This window comes from Mandrillus leucophaeus, unplaced genomic scaffold, assembly GCF_000951045.1.
Source record: "Mandrillus leucophaeus isolate KB7577 unplaced genomic scaffold, Mleu.le_1.0 Scaffold503, whole genome shotgun sequence".
Taxonomy (NCBI): domain Eukaryota; kingdom Metazoa; phylum Chordata; class Mammalia; order Primates; family Cercopithecidae; genus Mandrillus; species Mandrillus leucophaeus.
Genome location: NW_012105399.1, coordinates 2,407,846 through 2,429,839, shown reverse-complemented (window position 1 = coordinate 2,429,839; position 21,994 = coordinate 2,407,846). Strand labels below are relative to the sequence as shown.

At 39.0% G+C, this 21,994-nt stretch overlaps 1 protein-coding gene across 1 annotated transcript in view; it reads right to left on the bottom strand.

The window, feature by feature from the left end:
* The window catches only part of KCNK2 (potassium channel, two pore domain subfamily K, member 2), a 251,915-nt gene that overhangs the window by 149,903 nt on the left and 80,018 nt on the right, over positions 1-21,994 (bottom strand). The window lies entirely within an intron of this gene.

Sequence of the window (21,994 nt, the reverse complement as noted above, 5' to 3'; positions counted from 1 at the left end):
TGGGTGCAGCCCGAGCTGCCGTGCGCCCCGGCGTCTTTGTGCGCGAGCCTTGCTCAACCCCTCTTCGCATGTCTTTGTGTGTCTCCCCCGGCAATGCCCTCCGTGCCCCGCGGGGGGTGTGTGGCACGGTCCGGGCGCCCGCAGCTCTGCAGCCCTCCGCAGCTCTGCAGCCCTCCGCTGTTCTCCCTTCCCGGCTAGCTCCTGTCGCCCCTCGCCGACTCGTTTCCCTCCTTTAGGAACTCCCTCCTCTTCGCCTCCTCCCCCTCCTGTCTCACCGCCAGGGCTTGCTTCCCCGCACCTCCTCCTAGCCCTACCCTTGCCTGCGTCGCCCCTGCAAGATGCTCCCTTCTAAAGACCCCCTCTTCCCTCCTCCTAGGGGCACAACCCCTTGGCTCACCTGCTGCCTCTTCCCCTCTCAGCCCCTTCCACTAACCCCCATCCCCACCCCCCAAAAAATCCTCACTCTCGCTATCTGGCATCCACATCACACTGCGCTTCATCCTATCTCCTTCCCGGCCAGCGTTCGGGGTGTGGGACCGAGTGTGGGTCCAAGCTCTGGGACGCAAGTCCTTGAACCCCTGCATTTGGGGGTTCTCCTCGCCCTCGTGGCCCCCCAGACTTGTACAGGGAAGTGTCCCCATTGGCGCCTTGAGGTAATGAAGACCCTGGCTTCTTCCACCTTGGGGAAGGGTTAAGGAGTCACCAGGTCGCCCCACTTCACCTCTGGCGGTGCTGGACTTAAGCAGGGCGCTATAATCAGCAGAACGCCCCGGACCGAAAAGGATGGGGAACGCACCTGGAGCCAGGGCGAAGACACCTCGAGATGCAAAGGGAATGGAAGAAAACCCGGTTAGGTTCTCTCAGAGCAAGACCCCTTTGCTGGAGACATAGGTTTCTAAGCGTGGCGGGTGGGAGCTGCAAGGTGGGAGAACTCCGACCCCAGCCTGAACTCAGCGCTACCAGACCTCTTCCCCATCAAGATCCCTATTTGGCAGGTACCAGACCCCGCCCAAACTCCAAGACCCCGGCGCAGGGACAGCCAAACTCTAGGCGACAGGGGGACGGAACGGAACCCGCCAAGGAGGGAAAGAAAGCCAGGAGATCAGACGTTGCCGTCGTCGTAATAGGCGAATTCTCTCACAACACACGTGATGTAGCGGAACTTCGATCCGTTTCTAAACTCTCTTCCTTCCCACTTTCTCAGCGGGAATCCCCTGATGACCTCCACCCTCCCACCGCAACTGCTGTTTGCGAGTTTTTCTTCCATGACTGCTGCTCGGCCAGATTGGAGTATTTTCCCAGTTACAAGAACTTCTTAGTGAAAAATACAGACGTAATTGTAGGAAACAAAAACAAACAAACAAACAAAAAAAAGCTTTTGCAAAACTGTTACCGTCAATGATAAAAATGCAATTTTTTCTAGATTCCAGAATACATTCAGCACCTCTTTCCCCATTAAAAAAAAAAAAAAAAAAAAATCTTCCTAATATCCTTCCTGTTGGAATTCAAACACATTTTTCTCAACTTACGTGCTCAAAAGTAATACAATCAGATGTCCTTTTTAAAATGTGCATCTGATCCTCTCACAATCTTTACAAAGTCTCTAGGTCACCTATAATGTGCTTCCTGATCTGGCTACTCTTTATCACTCTAAGTCTTCCTGGGAAGTCACCTTGCCTGAGTGCACACCCCCACACACACCAACTTTACATGACTAAGGTACCTTATCAGTAAGGTTCTCTAGAGAAATGGAACATGTGCACACACATACACACACACACACACACACACACCCCTTTATGTGTACGTGTGTGGGGTAACAGATTTATATTAAGGACTTGGCTCAGGATGATGGGGGCTGGCAAGTCCCTCTGAAATCTACAGGGCAGGTCTGGCAGGCTGGAAACTCAAGCAAGAGTCGATGCTTCAGTCTTAAGGCAGAATTTCTTCTTTTCCAGGAAATCTCATTTTTGGCTCACAATTGCTGGTGATATAGGCCCACCAATATTACCTAGAGCAATCCCTTTTTGAAGTTTGACTGTAGATGCTGAACACATTTACGAAACACCTTCAGAGCAACACTTAGATTCTAGATTCGTGTTTGATTAAATAACTGAACACTGTAGCCTAGTCAAGTTGACGCATAAAACTAACCATCGCAGGTGTTATCCTCCAAATCTCCATGCTGTCCAGAAATTTTCCTGCAATCATGGCCAGTCAGGTGTTTTACTACTTGCTTCCCAGGTCAACTTGTCTTTCATCTATCTTTATACTTGTCACATTATGTTTTGCTTCTTTAAACTAGATTGTATGCTCAGTGAGGGCATAAACCATATCTCTGTTCACCATAATATCTGCAGTAACTAGCATCTGCTGCTAAATACCTGTTTGATAAACATCTGAGTGAAATCGTTATTCCGAAGAAATAGCTGACATTTTCTTATATTCACCCAGTCTCCCTCCAGGTATTTGGAGCCAGGGTATATCCTACATACATGAGAAATGAGATGAATTCACTATCTTCTGAATCATTTTTTACCCTGTCCCATAGGTTCTTTGTTCTCCAGATGAAATTTCCTCAAATTTTTTTTGAATATTCTTTTCACTTTTCCCATTTTGTTCTGCAACTTGATGATTCTTTTTTATTCCCCCCTCTGAGTTTTCTGCAAATTTAACCACATCTTGCCCAGCACCGGTTCTGTCAAACTGGCTAATGCTTACTAGACTGGGAGATTAATAGTTTAAATATACCTGTTTAATAGATTAAATATGTTTTGATATATGCTTGCATAGTGTTTCTGTTTTTCCAGACTCATGGGACTTAGGTTTTATCATGAATCCCAAATGCTGGATTGCCACCTTCTCCGCTTTTTGCTATCAGTTCATACATAGCAGTTTTCCTCCACATTCCCCTTTGTATTATTTTCATATTAGGCCCCACATTCATATAGGGTGCTTGGGGGTTGGGGGAGAAGTGATGTACATTACAGAGATGTTAAGATAAAAGGATAAAATTTCAGACTGTAACATTAGCAGGAATCATCCTAACAAGTCAAAGGCTCAGCCTCACAAATAATTTGAAATAATCAAGAAATCACCCAGTCCTCCCATTCCCCTTCTTTAAACACATCTGCCCACGTTAAAATCCCTCTTGTTCCAAATGTAGACTTACTCATGCTGCTTGAAGAAGAGGGGAAAAAATGTAGTAGACTAGTTTGTATGTCATTGCAACTGGAGGAACAAGGAAATAGGATGGTTTATCCTGTTTAGCTTTATTCCTGCATTACTCAGTGATATGATTTGGATTTCTGTCCCTGCCCAAATCTCAAGTCAAATTGTAATCCTCAGTGTTGGAGGATTGCCCTTGTGGGAGGTGATGGGGATCGGGGGGCAGACGTTCCCCTTGCTGTTCTCCTGATAATGAGTTCTCATGATATCTGGTTGTTTAAAAATGTGTAAGCACTTTTCATATCTGCATTAACTGGCATCTGGTACTAAATATGTGTTTGATAAACATCTGAGTGAAATCATTCCCTCACTGTCTTCTTCCTGCTCCAGTCATATAAGATGTGCCTGGTTCCCCTTCACCTCCTGCCATGATTGTAAGTTTCCTGAGTTCTTTCCAACCATGCTGCCTGTACAGCCTAAAAAACTGTGAATCACTTCAACTTCTTTTCTTCGTAAATTACCCAGTCTCATCTAGTCCTTTATAACAATGCAAGAACGGACTAATTCACTCAATATATATAAACCTCATCAAAATATAATAAAAAGAAAAGATGGAATATATTTCTTTCATGCTGCAGGACTACTCAACACCTCTTTAAATTAATGAATAAGAAACCTGAAAATAAATAATTAAAAAATTTAGCTCTCCAAAATTCCATATTGCCCTTATTCTGGTGCTTTCAGATCTATTGTTCTGCTCCAACTAGCAGCATGAAATCTACAGGACTTCTCTTTTATGTTTATTTTGATTTTTGACCTTGGCCTATTCAAAATGTCATAGTGAAAATTAAAATTAAAAAATGAGCGTGTCACTGCCTTTTCTTGTAATTCCAATCGTATGTGGGATTTTGGAGTCAAAGAGACATCTGTGGGTATTCTGCCTCTACCATATCTGAGCCATGTGAATTTGAAGAAGTCACTTTTGCTTTCTGAACGTCAGTTTTCTCATCTATAAAATGGAGATAATACACAGAACTCACAAGAGATTGTTGTAAGAATCAAAGTGAGACAGCATTTATGTGTACAGCATGTCCATTCCTGATATGGTTTGACTCTGTGTCCCCACCCAAATCTCACCTTGAATGGTAATCCTCATAATCCTCACATGTCAAGGGTGGGAACAGGTGGAGGTAAATGAATCATGGGGGCAGTTTCCCCATGCTGTTCCTATGGGAGTCAGTTAGTTTCACAAGATCTGATGGTTTTATAAGCACCTGGCATTTCCCCTACTGGCACTCATTCTCTCTGCTGCTGCCCGGGAAGAGGTGCTTTCTGTCATGACAGTGAGTTTCCTAAGGCCTCCCCAGCCATGCAGAACTATGAATTAATTAAACTTCTTTTTTATATAAATTACCCAATCTCAGATATTTATTCATAGCATTGGGAGAACAGCCCAAAACAGTTCTCAAAAGAGTTTTATTATCTCCTGCATTTTATCTAATGTTGTGAACCAGGGGAGCTCCTGACCAAGCAAGACCACCAATGAATTCCAACTCTATAATACAATCTTGTCCAATCCACAGCCTGAGAGCTGCATGTGACCGAGGATGGCTTTGAATATGGCCCAACACAAATTCGTAAACTTTCTTAAAACATTATGAGGTTTTTTAAATGATTTTTTTAGCTCATCAGCTAACATTAGTGTTAGTGTATTTTACGTGGGCCCAAGACAATTCTTCTTCTTCCAATGTGGTCCAAGAAAGACAAAAATTTGGACATCCTTGCAATGAATCTTGCTATTTATTTAATCTTCTGAGTAACACAACTGCACAGGTATGAGAAGGCGAAAAATAAATCACATTAATCAGATATTTACTGAGTGCTTAAAATTCTGATAAGCCATAAGAAGAAGGCACAAGGTAACATAAGAGTATTTACTTCTAGAGGGTCAGGGAAGGTGGGTCTAAAGAAGTAATATAAAAATTAGGTTCTGAAGATGAGATGAGCAAGGGTGGAAAGGGAGAAGCGTATTGGAAGGAAAGGTCTTCCCCAACAGAGAGAAGAGCTTGTAAGAAGACTGCAGCTGGAAGAAGCTGGGAGAATTTGAAAAGTTTAGAGTGTGAGGCTTGGTGGGGGACAGTAATCAAGCTGAAGAGGCAGATAGAAATCAGGTTAGGTGGCATCTGGATTTTAATTAATGAAACATGGATGAATTTTCACCCCAGAAGAAATCTCATCAAATGCATTTTTTAAAAATCCCTCTGGTTGCTATGTGCAGAACAGGTATAAGGTGAACAAAGAATGTAAGCATGTAGACAAGTGAATCTGGACATTATTGCTTTAGCCCAGGTGAGGGCTTCATAGTGACATTATTAGGAGTGGAAGATTGAAGAGGTGCTAGTAGATCAACAGGACTCTGCATCCCATTGGATGTGGGGAGTGGGTGGTGACAGAGAGGGTGGGCATATTCCTAGAAGTTCCAGTTGACTGAAAACTCAGGGAGAGACAACAGTTTAGGCAGTATTTCAATGAAAGGTCTGTCTGATGTCATTCCCAAGGCACTTACCAACCCTTCCCGTAGCTGTTGTGTTTTATATGAGACTTATCCCTGATTGTGAATGGAGTGTGTGTCTTGGGCCTCAACCAATACAGTCAGAATTTCTCAGCTTCTCAACTGGTTCAGGCATGGGCCTATGACACACACAGAAAAGCAACTTTCGCTCTGTGCCACTGACCTTGAGCCTGAAAGCCTTGGAGGCTACTATGCTAAGAGGAGAGAAGGTACCTGAGAGTGAAGCAATACAGAGCAAACAGAACCAGGATGACCAAGTCCAGGTGACATTTGATCAATCCTTCATGTCAAACCACACCTTAAGCCACATACATATTCTTTTGGTGTAAGCCAGTTCGTGCTGAGATTTCTGACACTTGATATCAAGAGCCTTAATTGAAACAGTGCAATACAAGAAATAGGAGAAAATGACAAATAACTCAGCTCTGAGGAGGGTCCCTAAGTTGACCCCCCCATGATTCTTGCCTCATAGTATTCAGACCCTTGTGTTTCCCCCCTCCCATCGAGTGTGGGCTGGATTTACTGACTCCCTTCTGATAAAAAGAATATGGCACAAGTGATGGAATATCCCTTTCAGTATTAGGTTACAAAAAGTCTGGGGTTTCTCTTTTGTGCCCTCTCGAGCTCTCTCTTCGTTCTCTTTCTCTGGTAGAAGCCAGTTTCACCATCATAAATTAACCCTCTAGAGAGGTTCATGTGAGTAAGCCTACAGGTGGATTTCCTGATGTCTTCCAACAGTCATGTAAGTGAGCTTGAAAGCAGATCCTTCTCCAGTCAAGTCTAGAGAGGATGATAACCTCAGGCAACACCTTAATTTCAGCAATTATATTACAACTAATATAACCTCTAACAGTCAAATTCCAAGTCAGACTATAAAGTTTCAGACCTGATACACAAATTATTTTAAGAAGATAATTTTTCAAAGGCCAAAATTTATTCACTTTGAAGAATTCATATTCCTAAAATTAGAACGTGTTAATGAGAAGGGAGTTGGACATCACTGGAAGAATGGAAAAGGGAGCAAAGAGGTAAATGTTAGCAATGTCCATACAAGCATTGTCTACAGTTGTATGTCTCAAACTTGAATGTGCATCAGAATTACCTCAAGGGATCGTTAGAGCACAGATTATGGGCCCACCCCCACAGTACCTGATGCATCATGTCAAGGGTGGGCCATGAATAACAAGTTCCCCAGTTATTCTGCTGATGCTGCTAGGGCAGGGACCACACTTTGAGAACCACTGGATAAGAGGCAGGATTCTAATTCATTCTGCCCTGATAGCTCAGTGGTGAGAAACTGGCAGTTGTGAGAAACTGGGCAGTGGTGAGAACCTGGGCTACATGGCAACTCAGGTCCTCTACCAACACGACTGGCTAGAAATTTGTGGCAGACACTAGCACATAGCAGTATCCACTTTCAAGCTTAAAAATGTGAAGTTCAAAAGTTCTTTTTATTTGCAACAGTACTACAATTTTTTTGCCATTTATGCCAATAAATATATTTATTCATTCAGTAAACCAGTACTTATTAAGTACCTACTATGCAGCAGAAAGGAATTTTCCAGTATTTGGGGACATAGTGGTCAAAAAGATGCAACAAATCCTTGTCATCATGGAGTAAACATACTAAGGAAAGAATGACACTAGTGAAACTGTGTCCATATCTATTCAGTAAAACACCATTGAGTTCCTGAGTGGGTTTCAAATTAAAGTGCCTCACCCTGAAAATTGTTTTAAATGTTACTTTACCATAAAACTTTGCAAGATTCATTAAAATTTGCTGGTTCATTTTATAAAAATAAAAATTCCTAACATATATGACATTCAACAATATCTTTTTAACAGCTTTGTATATTTGCTTACATTAAAACAAACATATACACCCAAATATATGAAGAAAGGTAAAGTTTTGAAAATTCAAGCAGGTCAAAACACCCATGTTTTGCATATAAAGATTAGTACTTTAATCAGTGTACATACAGCATATGTTAATTATTTAAAATAAGCTAACATTAATATTTAACTTTGACCAACAGGGAATAAGATATTGAATAGGGCATTGTAAAATAAAAATAAATCTTTATTTAAAGATACTCTGTTATAACAGAATAAATTCAGAAAACATTAGAATTTACTCCGTTTTCAGGAGGAAATTCTGCTGTGGGATTTCTTTTTCCCTTTCAAAACTGAGTGACATAATAAAGTATCACTAGGAAATGAAAGCAGCATATCACATTTAGACTTCAACATTTCCTACCTCTGGCATCACAGGTAAATCCTCCACTGACAATCCTCCACCAACAACGAATTTGTCAGATAATTTTTTAAGTGTGCCAATACTAGGCAAAGCAATTATATCAAAAGTGATGCTTTTTAAAAGAATCAGCCATAAATCCAGAATGAACCACAGCATTCTCAGTTTTCTTGATGGCTTTAATTATCTAATGAATTCCTAGCACATCCAGTACTTTGTTTAAAACTTATATTTGTTGTGAACATTTGCCAGTCCAGCATTTTGCCTTCACCTGAGATCACAAATTCTGTTAGCGCTGAATGTGGCTTTATGAAGAGCAAATCAATACAATTTCCCTTCTAAAATGAATTCACAAGACATAAATGGAATAAAAAAGAAAATAGAATATGTATTTGGAATCTCCTAAAGACATTTTTTAATGTGTTCATTAACCAAAGATGTTGACTTCACCCTATATATAGAATCTAATTTTCCCTTTTACCTTTTTGCATCATGATTAAATGAGCCATATGAGGCTTGCTCAAGGCCACTTGTTAAGTTTATGGAAGGATTGAGATTAAAAATCCATGCATCACCCTGGGGCATATTTGTTCTAGAAGAAAACCCTTAAACATAGAAGAAAGTGTCCTTTGCAGAATTTCAAAATCTGTTAAGACAGTTGTGTGATCTCCTCAAATTATACAAAGAGATCAAGGTAGGACTGCCACCACGACCACCTCAGTCACTTCTCCTCAGGCCTCTACTCCATCGATCTCCAGTCCATTTTCCACACTCAGTCATGTGGAACTTTTACAAACAAAATCTGGCTTGAAGTGTTGAAGTTCTCATTAAAATCCCGCACTAGCTTCCCATTGCCTTCAGGATAAGGACTACATCACTAAGGGCATCCCAGGGCCATAAACATCCCTGTCCTGTCAATAATAATAACAAGAACAGGAATCATAATATTAAGTAACATCTATCAAGGGCTTACCATGTCCAGTCATTTCACTCAGTATCTCATCTAATCCTAATAAGACCCATGTGAGGTAAACACTGTTGTTATCCGCAGAGAAGTTAAGTAACTTCCTCAAAATAGCACAGCAAGTAAGTCAATACATCCTGCTATATAGGGTCCACCCCTACAGGCTCCAAGATTTTCTCCTTGTGGTTTAGTCACTGGTTGGATTCCAATTTCTTGAATATACCTTACTCTTCCTTCTTTCCTTAGAGCCTCCCCACAAACAAGTCCTTCCAGCCTAGACTCTACCTGTCTCCCTGATTACCAGAAAAATAAGTTCTATTTATCCATCAGACCTCAGTAAAAACACATCTTCCTCAGAAAAGCTCCCCTGACATCCAAACAAGATCAACCAACGCATCCCAACATGTACTCTCACAGCACTCTGCACCCTCCATTTATTACCCCTTTGCAAGAATTATTAGTGCTTGTTCCAACTGTTATTTAGTAACTTCCTGTGTTTCCTAGGGCTGCTCTAACAAAGTGCCAAAAACTCATGTAGCTAAAGTAATAGAAACATATGGTCTGAGCGGTAGAAGTCAGAAATTCAGGTGTCTGCAAATCCTTGCTCTCTGTGGCAGCTCTAAGGAAGAATACTTCCTTGCTTCTTTGGGGTTTTGGGGCTTACCAGAAATCGTTGGTATTCCTTGGCTTGTAGACACAGCACTCCAGTCCAATGGCCACCTTCTCGCTGTGTATCTTCACATCATTTTCCCTTTGTGTGCATCTGTCTCTGTGTCCGAATTTCCCCCTTTTTAAAGGACACCAGTCATATTGGATTAAGGTCTATTCTAATGACTTCATTTTAATTTCATTACTTCTGTAAAGACCTTATTTCATAATAAGGTCACGTTCTACTAAGACTTCAGCATATCTTTTCTATTTATTGTGGTGGGGGGACAAAACTCAGCCCATAACATTGCCTATAAGACCAAAACAAATTCCAAGAGATGGGGACCTTGTCGTCTTGTTCCTCAGCACAATATTTCACACATAGTATGCATAAAAATCATTATTTATTAAATGAATGCAAGACCATCTTTAGGAGGTATATCGTAAGGATGCTGGAGTTAAGCAGAATTCAGAATCTCCGAATTTCCAACACCTACAGCACCAGACAGGTAATATGCCCACATGAAGTGGGCCCAGAGAACTGGAGTAAATATTCTCATCAGCTTTAGTTGATTCCTGCTGTGATAGAACATAAATCCAGTGTGTTAGACCTTCCAACTTTTCAAGAGAAGCCTGACATCCACATTGTTTTTAGAAGAAATTTTCCAATTTTTAAGAGAGGCAACTAATTCAATTTTTAAAATAAACATTGTTTAAGGCAAATAAAATGTGTCTGCAGGCTAAACATGGTCTTAAGTTCTCCTGGTTGCAGCTTCTGCACAAGCTCTCTTGCCTGACACCATGTAAGACGTAACTTTGCTCCTCATTCACCTTCAGCCCTTCAGCCATGATTGTGAGGCCTCCCCAGCCATGTGGAACTGTAAGTCAATTAAACCTCTTTCCTATATAAATTACCCATTCTCGAGTATGTCTTTGTTAGCAGCATGAGAACAGACTAATACAGGTAACATCAGATATCCTATGAGATCAAACCGATAATAAAATGCAATGGTTCTATTTACTCATGTAGTGTAAGTGTTAAAATATCTCACTTAAATTGCAGTCATGCAGGGCCAGCACTAAGGAGATACTTTCCTCTGGAGTGAAATGTAAATGGTGTCAAAAAACACAGTAATCAAGATAAATAACATGTTAATGCAATATTTTAAAAATCAACATTAATACAAAAAATTCATGATGAACCAAAGATTACAATTCTAGACAAAGGCAGGATCTAACCTTGCACTTGCACAAGTTGGCCTCACTCACCTTACCCTAATCCTTGCCTGCTTGCCTGTTTCACTGACATTTACCCTCCCTGCTGGATCACTGTTTCCAGGACCTATCTTCTATGGCATTGATTCCCGCTTCCTGGAGCTCCAGTTACTGCAGTACATTACAGAAGAAGCAACTCCTCATCCACCCAAAATTTTATGCTCAAACATGCATTGCACTGAAATTTTGATGATGCGATTTATGCCTTCTGCAGATTCTTCTGTTCATCTCCTTTCTCTGAAAGAATAAATCATTTATTTTCCTACAAGGTGGTACCACTCACTTCTGACAGAATTGCTATAATTATAGCTTTCTCCTAGGCTTCTGCTTATTACCTGCTGACTTCTGCAACACTACTAGATGCTTCAGATGGGGATGTGTTTCTAGTCCTGCAACAGCCTGCTACTGGAGCATAACAGATGCAGCCTAGTTACCATGGAATGCTCTTATATTGATTCAGGTCTCAGTTCGGAAATCACATCTGAAGTGTTTTAAGGCTTGATATTATAGAAAGCACTTCTGACCTTTCCTAAGCCGTCACTCAAAATATAGACACTCTCATCTATCATCCCTGATAACCCCTTGATGTGATAATGTGCATGATTAGGTAATAACTGAGGACAAAATGTTGGTTCAGGGTTGTCATAAGCTTCTCTCAGACCTTCAGAATCACAAAACATGTCAAAATCACATGAGAACTAACATAGCCAATTATGCAAATATATTTATGGAGTGTCAAAACACCCATTGGGAGAACAATTGGAATCAGCATGGAAACTCCGCTAGTTCAGAATTCTGATAACTATAATTTAAATAAAAACGTGATATGGTGAGGAAAATTAAGCTTGGCCCCAGGTTCCTGTGTAATCTGTTTCTTCATACATTAGAAAATAAATAAATTAGAAAAATTTAATTAGATTAATAATTGATTTCATTAATTTAATTTGCTTAGGACAATTGCCTGATCATATATTCTGTGTATATTCCTCTGTGAATCTTTCCCTCTTCTTTACCTCTGATGAATTTGATCGTAATTGCATGTGTCTTGATGTATGCTCATAGCATCTTTCATGCCATGTGTCTTTTTGTCTATATGTCTGGCTTCCTCTACTAAACTGAAAGCTGATAGAGCAGCTGAAGGAATGCATCTGACATGGTTTGTCTGTGTCTCTACCCAAATCTCATCTTGAATTGTAGCTCCCATAATTCCCATGTGTCATGGGAGGGACCCAGTGGGAGATAATTGAATCATAGGGTCAGATCTTTCCAGTGCTGTTCTCGTGATAGTGAAAACGTTTCACAAAACCTGATGGTAAAGGGGAGCTCTCCTGCACAAGCTCTCTTGCCTGTCACCATGTAAGACGTGACTTTGCTCCTCATTCACCTTCAGCCATGATTGTGAGGCCTCCTCAGCCATGTGGAAGTGTAAGTCAATTAAACCTCTTTCCTTTCTTTTTTTTTTTTTTGAGACGGAGTCTCGCTTTGTCGCCCACGCTGGAGTACAGTGGCGCGATCTGGGCTCACTACAAGCTCCGCCTCTCGGGTTCACGCCATTCTCCTGCCTCACCCTCCCGTGTAGCTGGGACTACAGGCGTCTGCCACCACGCCCAGCTAATTTCTTTTTCTTTTTTTTTTAACAGAGACGGGGTTTCACCGTGTTAGCCAGGATGGCTACGATCTCCTGACCTCGTGATCTGCCTACCTCGGCCTCCCAAAGTGCTGGGATTACAAGCGTGAGCCACTGAGCCTGGCCTAACTCTTTCCTACATAAATTACCCAGTCTCGAGCATGTCTTTATTAGCAGCATGAGAACAGACTAATACAGCATCTCATCTGAATTCTTCTTTGATTTCTTAGTGCATATGATGAGTATTCAAATATTTTTTGAATGGGTGTAAGTAACCACCATTACTCCAATACACACAAAATCATCAGTTCTTACGAACTCCAAGAAGGATTTCATCATAACCATTGACTTTTATCATCAAAAAGCACTTTAATTCACACCAGGGACTTTGGGTACGTTGAAAATCATTGTGTTCCTTCTATGACCTTCATTATCCCAAGTAATTCTATTACGACATAGATTCACATGAATATCAGCATTGTTTACAGATAAAGACTGTGAACTACCTAGATTTGATTCGGGCCCAGCCAATTGTTAGTTGTGCCTTGGTTTCCTCAGCTGCAAAATAGGGTTGAAAATTATATAAACCCCAACTTGTTAATGAGACCCAAAAGAGTTAATATTTGAAAATGTGTTTAGAATAGTACCCAAATATATTCAGAACTCAATAAACATTAGTCACTATTAATACTAGTATTACCACTGACAGCACTGAACCACGGAAAGAGGGAAGGAAGATGGGTCTGGGAAGAGAACACATAAAGGAGGAGGCCAATTATCCTCTGGGACTTGGCTCAGAAAACACTGGAAGCTGGCTTTTAGGAATCAAATGAGCAATTGCAATTCAGGAAGAAATGAGGTAATTCAGGTTGCGAAAGTGGGAGTCAAATTCCAGGCCCTCTGTTCCAGAAAGGAGAGGACCCTGCAACTAAGACAGGTCCTTCCTAGGGCAGGGAGCTTTTGCTAGACAACTCGATGTGGGAGTAGTCCTTACCAGGATGCAGCCAACAAAGGGCAGATAGGTGAGAGCCAGTTCAGTTCGAAAGAGAGACATAGGGGTGTTCACAAGGCTACACTGGGTGTCTACACATCTATCCTCACCGTTAAAGATGTGAGGATGCCACCTTCTTCACCATGGACATACTCAGATTTCCCTGGGTACATTTGCACCGCTGCTATCTGAAACTGTCCATTAAATTGTGTTGACTTTATTTTCCATCTCCTTAGCAACCATGATTGCTTTAAATGCTTTGGGTTTGCTTGATTTTTGTTTCCTTTCATTGTTATCACTGTTGTTTTCTGGACACTGATAAAACTTTTCCACAAACAGGATTTCGGTTAAAGTAAAACTTTTGTAACCCCAATTAGTCGGTTGCTAAGGGGCTCAAAGTGTGAAAATAACATATAAACACAATAAGGGCCCCAGGAAGGGATTTTTCTATTAAGCCAACAGGTACAATATGTATATACTACTAGGACTCATATGTTATACCTGTCTCTTCTTTACAGATTTATCAGGCATGTCCCTTATCCCTATCACCCCAGTATCACATTATGCTCGTCTTAATTAAGACTGAGATGTCAAATGTTTACTGTTCTATTTTGAACAATTGCCAGTGAAAATCTATAAGCCACCAACTGCAGCTATTAATAGAATAAATTATATTTTTGTTTGTTTATTTTTGTATCTACCCCAACAATGGAATGCTAAGTTTTTTGATTTTTGTTGAGTGAAAAACAAAAACAAAACAAAAAAACTTGTTTAGTGTTTAGCGTTTCCCACTGAGACCCAGTAGTGCATTGTTCAGATTCCAGAATGCCTTGCCAACCTTCTTGATAATTAACTATAGTGTTTCTTTCGCCTGAAGTGATGGATGTTCCCTGTACCATTTTCATATGTGGCATTATATTCTTCATATATTGTACCTGTATATTTCTGGCAATGTGGATCTTAACTCCACATGTCTTATCTGGTGACAGTGGCCCCAAAAATTCAGTTTGGGGTTGAGTACCCCTTTACTATGCTCTCATAACACATACTAGGAATTATATAAGAATTGAACTATTAATATCATTTATATAGTACTACACCAAACGCTCCAGAGAGTGGGTGATTAATATATGAAAAACAGATAGCTCTCACTGAGAAGTTGGATATCTAGCTAGGAAGATACATTTCCAAGAAATTAAAAGAAAAAAAGGAAAAGAAACATAAAGACAACAGACTTGGAAGAGATCATACAGAAACATATGCTAAGTTACATAACATTTCTTGAAATAAATTACATGGGAGCATTTCCTAGTTGTATTTTGAGGATCTCTCATTAACAATATTTTGTTTGCAATTAGTTTGAAATATTAAATATGAAAGTAATTTTTTTTTTTTTTTTGAGATGGTGTCTCACTCTGTCACCGAGGCTGGAGTACAGTGGCACTGTGTCGGCTCACTGCAACCTCCATTTCCTGGGTTCAAGCAATTCTCCTGCCTCAGCCTCCCAAGTAGCTGGGATTACAGGCACCCACCACCACACCTGGCTAGTTTTTACATTTTTTTTGGTAGAGACAGGGTTTCACCATGTTGGCCAGGCTGGTCTTGAACTCCTGACCTCAGGTGATCCACCCGCCTCGGCCTCCCAAGAAAGTAAGTTTTTAAAAATTTGACAAATGTGATTATGTTTTTGCCATGACTCTGACCTAGATTTCCTTAAAGTTTTCTAGGAAAGGGTCATTATAAAGTCAATCATTCTATTTAGAAGCCATTACATATAACACGATTGTGATCATCACGTTTTGTTGGGAGTATTTGCTATATCCCTCTCCCCTCTTGACAATGAGGTCCTTCAGGTAGAGTCCCCATAACCCTAATATTTGTGTTCTCAATGTCTAATGCATGGTAGATTCTCAAACTATTTCAGCAGCCTCAGAGACTTTTTTAAAAAATTATATATATCATGTAATTTTTTAAATTGATAAATAATAATTGTACCTGCTTAATGGGATACATGTGATATTTTGATACATGAATTATGTAAATGTCTAATTAGTAAATATTTCAAAGTACAAAAAAAGAACTGAAAATAGTATCAACCTGGATGTTAAAAGTACTAACAGTTGGCAGATTTGCTTTAGATAGATTTCCTCCTTTTTTGAGGAAAAACAGTTACAGCCATAGTCCCAGTTCAGCCCAGCCCACCCCGTTTATTTTTTATTTCCCCCTCTCCACAAAATAAACCACTCTCCTGGAATTGGTTTTATTCTTTCTTGTGGGAATAAATGTATTTTTCTGATGTATGTATCCGACCTTAAAAATATAAAGTGTTTTAAAATTTACAAAAATTACATCATATGAATTCTTTTCAACTTTCTTTTTTTCATTGAAAATGTATGTTGTCAAGATTGACTCATGTTGAGGCACGCAGAGCTTTTTCTGAATGATATATTTTCCCTAATCAAATTTAGAGTAAAAATCTTTATCCTTCAAAATCTACTACTTGGCCTGAAGTTATAAAAAATAAAAGAAGATTCCAAGGCAAAGAAAAAGGGGCAAAGAGTCTTTTTCACACGTTTTCACACTTTCAGACTACCTTGGTCAGCCCTCTCTACTGACTACTGCATGGAAGCAAAAAATCCTGAGTTTAGAGCCAGGAATCAGAAATGACAGGCAGGCTTGAACCACCTGGCAGGCTGGCCCAAAGAGCTACACCAAAAACAGCCCCGCAGTCACCAGATTCACACTCACTTTTGAGCACTGGCAAGGAAAAGAGATGGATTCTCTTTCTTTGATTTTTTTTTAACAGTCTAATTTATGTCTTTATTAAATAGTATTTCTCAGTATCCATACTGATTTTGGCTACATTCAATAGCCAAAATAAACAGGAATACAGGAGTAAATTTGGTAGCCTTTTAAATACTTGTATCATGTTTTTATCAATTATTTTGTGCACTTATTCTTTTATTCAAACAGACAATTATTGAACATCAGTTATGTATTTTTTCAATTACACTTTAAGTTCTGGGGTACATGTGCAGAATGTGCAGTTTTGTTACATAGGTATACAGGTGGCATGGTGGTGTGCTGCACCCATCAACCCATCACCTGCATTAGGTATTTCTCCTAATGCTGTCCCTCCCCTAGACCCCACCTCCCGACAGGCCCTGGTGTGTGATGTTCCCCTCCCTGCATCCATGTGTTCTTACTGTTCAACTCCCACTTACGAGTGAGAACATACAGTGTTTGGTTTTCTGTTCTTGTGATAGTTTGCTGAGAATAATGGCTTCCAGCTTCATCAAATTTTTAGAGACAGAGTCTTACCATTTGTCCAGGCTGGACTCAAGCTTCTGGCTCAAGCAATCCTCCCAGTTTAGCTTCCTGAGAAGGTGGGACTAAAGACCCATGTCATTACCTCTGGCTTTCTTTGCAATTTTAGAAGAGAGATCCTTGCTTTCTTTCGTCCCACTTTTCTTTCAAAAACATATATCTTATCAATAGCCAGACCAAGTCAAAGCATGGGTTACTGATGCAAGGTGTCCAAATTTTGCCATCTAATAAAGATATATAACATTTGTAAGAACAAAGTAGTGACTTAGAGAGACTTGGTAGGTAATCACATTAACAAGTTCCTAAAATCTTTTGCCTTCACAAAGTTCCTTTTACCATGTGGCTCCTGGGCGCCTAATTCTCATTTAACGTGAAACTGAGACATTAAGAAGTCATAATTTACCTCTAGTCAGTAACCAGATAATCACTGCTAAGGAAAGAACTTTGGTTTTGAAGTCCTAAATGATCCAATAAATATATTTCATATCTTAATTCATGAATTTGATGCTTAACTTCACTTCCTCCTTTTCTTTATTTTTCTGAATATTTGGGTAAGGCTAACGACCAAGTCTAAGTCATTTGGGGAAATTTAAAGAGCATATAAGTTTCTCCACAACTTCTGGTTCACAAGTATACATATTTAAAGATACCCATGTACAAAATCAAACTTTGGAAACAGATAAAACAGATGACAGGCACTGATTTTGGAAGATTTATCTCAGGGCTTCTACAAATTAGGAGTGCCCCTAAAAATCTTGTTCCATTTTCAAAGTTCTGTTTACAAGACATTTTTAAAATATTTTCTGAAAGTATTTAGATAGATATGTGAGAGTAAGAAAACAAAGCCTTGATTATATACCATCTAATTCTCCAACTTAGAACTACTTTAAATAAACACTATATTGAAATACCTAAGATGTTTAAATCCTGTGTTGCTTTCAAAGATTCCCCAAATCAAATGACAAATGAATCTGTTTGACAAAACACAGTTAATGTCTAAACACTTTAATACAATACTGTGGCATCCCACAAACACAAGAAATAAAGAGGGCATATAGGAGCAAGAAATTGGGAGGAAGAGAAAGAACCTTTTCTGTTTGGAATGGCAAAGGAATGTAATAATATAATATAATGACAAGATACGGACTTCAGACTGGACATTTCAATATAAAACAACTGTGCTGTCAATGAAGCTTGGCCTTGATGTTTACGAAAAACAGAGTGGCCCCTATTTCTCAGCTCTCTGAAAACCATACTCTTAGATGGTATCATCCTCTTCTTCCCTGACCCAGGTGCCAGCTATGCGTATAGCAAGCCGTGGTTTTCTGTGTTACCTGCATTTCTTTATGGATCAGCTCTATGTCTGAGTAGTGAGCTCCCTGGAAAATACTGAGGAAGTCCAGGCCTGTTGGAATCACCCCGAGAAGCAAATGGTCCCTTTTACGGAATCCAGGCACTGGATACTGCAGCCTCATCATCAAGGTGATGCAGTCAAACATCCTGTCTAGGACTCGGGCAGTTTCTAAATTTTCTGAATTACATGAAATTCAATTGTATTTATTTTTATTTTTTTGGTTGGATTCATATTACACACACACACACACACACACACACATATCCCTGAGGCATTATAGCACAAAATATTGTTGAAAATGCAAAACTGACACATTTTGTCTCAGTTATCAAGATATTTTAGATGTTACAGGAAAAAGTGGTACTTTAGTGTAAATGTTTCACATGGAATCTCCTTTCTGTAATTTTCTTTGCACCACCACAAGTGAATCAACATAGCTTCTTTCTATTACAACCAAACAATGCTAAAAACCTGGTAGCTAACAGTGATTTATTTTTCCTCAGTCTTGTCACACACACATTCCCCTCATACACACATCACAGTACTTTTCCTACGTTTGAACTCTGCTCAAGCGATTTCATCCATAAAATCTTTCCAGACATGCTCTGTATGCCTCTTGCCCCTCTGGTGACACTTTATCTATGACCTTTACAAATCTAACCAGCTGTTAATTTTGGTTTCCCTTTGAAAATATTGTGAAGGGAGCTCTGTTTCTTTGCTTTCTTTTTCCATTTGCATTTGCCACCCTATCCCTCCGGTTCTAATGCATGCCAGGACCCTCAGTGTGACACTCTTTTAAGGAAAAGAAGGCTAATGTACCATGTATTCTACCTCTCCTCTATTCTCATCCCAATCACAAGTGACCTGCTCTGCATGCCATTCTTTCAGAGGAGTCTGAGCAAGAGAGGACTAGCTAACATGGTATGTTAATTTATGATCATTGCTTCTTTCAGACGCTATAGGTGCATTTCAAGGAGGTCTTCCTTAGAGAATGTAATGGTATTATTATTGTTAGCACAGTTCCTCCCTGAACAAGCAGGAGAAAGTAGCCTTCAGGTACTCATGATATGTTGAGTAGAAAATCCAAAAGGCAAGAATTATGAAGATGTGGATGGGGACAAGTGAGTAAAATGGACCTATTACCTCATCCTGTTCACCTGGGTGACTGCAGTAGTCTCCACGTTGGTGCCCCTGCCATCACCGTATCTGTTTCTAATCTTTTCTCCTTGCTGTGGTCAGACTACAGCTCTGACAATAGTACAATCCAGCTGAAAATCTGCTAGTGGTTTCTCACAACCTTAGGGATAAAATTCAAGCTACTGGCAAGAAATAGAAGGTTCTTCAATCGCATGTTTCTCCAGCTTTGTATTCCACCTTGCTGCTGCAGTACCCTAGTTCCCAGCTTTATTATTGTTTATTGCTTACTGTTCCCACAAACAGACCACTCTCTCGTTCTTCATTCTCTCACTCCTTGATCCAAATCCATCAGGCTAACTTCCACTCAACCTTCAAAATTCCTTCCGAGATTGATCATTGCTTTCCCTGTTTTTTCTTCACTCACAGGAACCTTTCTGGAATCCTTCTTCTAGACCCAAGTTTATCCTTTTTATTCTTATCCCACTATATTGTATGTAGTCATGGTTTTCTGGTGTGTTCATTCTCCTATAAAATCAGGGTCTCTATCTTTTCCTTCTTGTATTTCAAAATTTCTGACCGGCAGCCAACAACTAGTTGAGTTAGTGTTGTAATACATGTTTAAAGAGTGAATAAATGAGTTTGGAATCAGCAAAAATTAAAAATACCAAAGAAATATAAACCAGGCCTTTAATTTAAACAAATCTTCTGTGGTCTTATTTGCACAGTTCTGTAGCCAACTCTCTCTCAATAGTGATGAAATTAACTTTAGCCCATCCCACATCTAATTATCGTGAATAAAACTCTAAGCCTAAAACAAGAACTCTATGCCTGAAATGATTTAGATAGTATCTAAATCACTTACTATCTAAATCATTTCAGGCATAGAGTTCTTGTTTCTATGTTCATCTCACCTTCCCCTTAGAGGTTGCCCTGTTTTGAGGCCTGATACCATATTCATTTTCCCAGGGTGTTCCACCTGTGTGTAAATATCTGATGTTGTAGACTAGCTAAAGTACTAGCCATAGGATTAAACAAGTTTTGCTCATGAGCCGAGCACATGTCTTCTTCATATCTGAAATGGTTTAAACTGATCCAAAGTGGTACATTAAAAAAAAAAGTTCAAACCAGTACTGACTGCCTTTGTTTGCTGCCCAGCATTCATCTCCTCTCTTCAAATAAAAGCCCAGACTCTTATCTTGTCTTTGGTTTTCAGTATAATGTTTTTTATTCCCAGAGAGCAATTTTTGGCCTTTTGAACAGGCTTAGACAATTAACTCTGTCAGAGACCTGTCTGGTATTTAATGAAAGCTGTGTATTGGTTAGAGCAGAAAGGGAGAGTGTTACCATTATAATCATAATATTGTGTTGAAGATTGTTAACATTTATTATTATATTGTAAATTACTTCAAACTGTTGTATAATTTATTAATAATTTTTAGAATTTACAGTCTGTGTTTAATTAATCAATCTATAATTCCAAGATGATTTCCTTTTAAAAATAAAATAAATGAAATCCACTAATTATTCCTTCTTTATTCCTCCTACCCCTAGACAATTTCCTACATAATTTGCTCTAAGAAGCATCCTGAGCCACGGCATCTCAGTCTTACCCTTTATTATTAAAACTAGCAACAAGGATGATCATCTTTTATTCTGAATTGTTTTTTTAAAAATTTACTTCCCTTTTAAATCTCTTGAATTATCCAAACTACAAAATTAACTCTAAAATATTTTTATATGAAGGCCCCAAGAGTTGCTGCTAGTGAATTAACTTTTAATCCGTAAGACTATTTGCATATTTGACAGACTATCAGAAGTTTCTTTTTTAAGTTTTATAAATGATTTTTGAATCACAAAAATCCCATGCCAATAAAGCAATTAAAATACTTGTTCTTTGCTTGGAGATTTTTTTCTTTTAACTTTTAAACCTAGAAGCATGTGATAGTCTTATTTCTGAACCCCTTCCTCCCAAAAAAACCAAAGTTCCTTTAAGAGGAACATTGAAACTCGATTTGAAAAAGAAATAAACCATATAAATACTGGGAAACTCACACTTCTAACTAATTTCAAAATTTAAAGAATGACAAACTTGATTTTTTTTTTACATGAAAGCTGAAAGCAGATGCTTCAAAACATTTTGAGAATTAAACATAGGCCATATTGTTTGATGTTGATACTTGGTGGTAACGGCAAATCCATTAATGCTGAACTTTCATTCTCGTATAAGCTAGTTAACATGTTACCATTTCCTGACTGATTAGATAAAATTGCAAAGTTTTATGTATACACAGAAGTATTTCTAATAGGAAAAATGGTGTAGTAAGTTTATGTTTATCATTAGAGCAATGGTCAAAAAATCGTAATATCTATACGTTGTTGTATATTATATACACATTAAATACTACTTTTGAAGGTATATATTTCTATTAATATACAGTTGTGTGATCCAAGTTTTCCTAACATTCATGTCTTCTGTAATCAGAAAACTTAATTAGAAATTTTAAAAATATATAATCTTCTAGTTGTACAATCATAATATTTAGCTTAAATAGTTCATTGTGTTCCCAAATTTATTCTTTCATATTTTTATAGTGATGTACCTAAGAAACCAGATTCTGTGCTAATATTACTAGTCTCATATTTTATAGAGAAGGTAATTTATATTCAATGAACACCC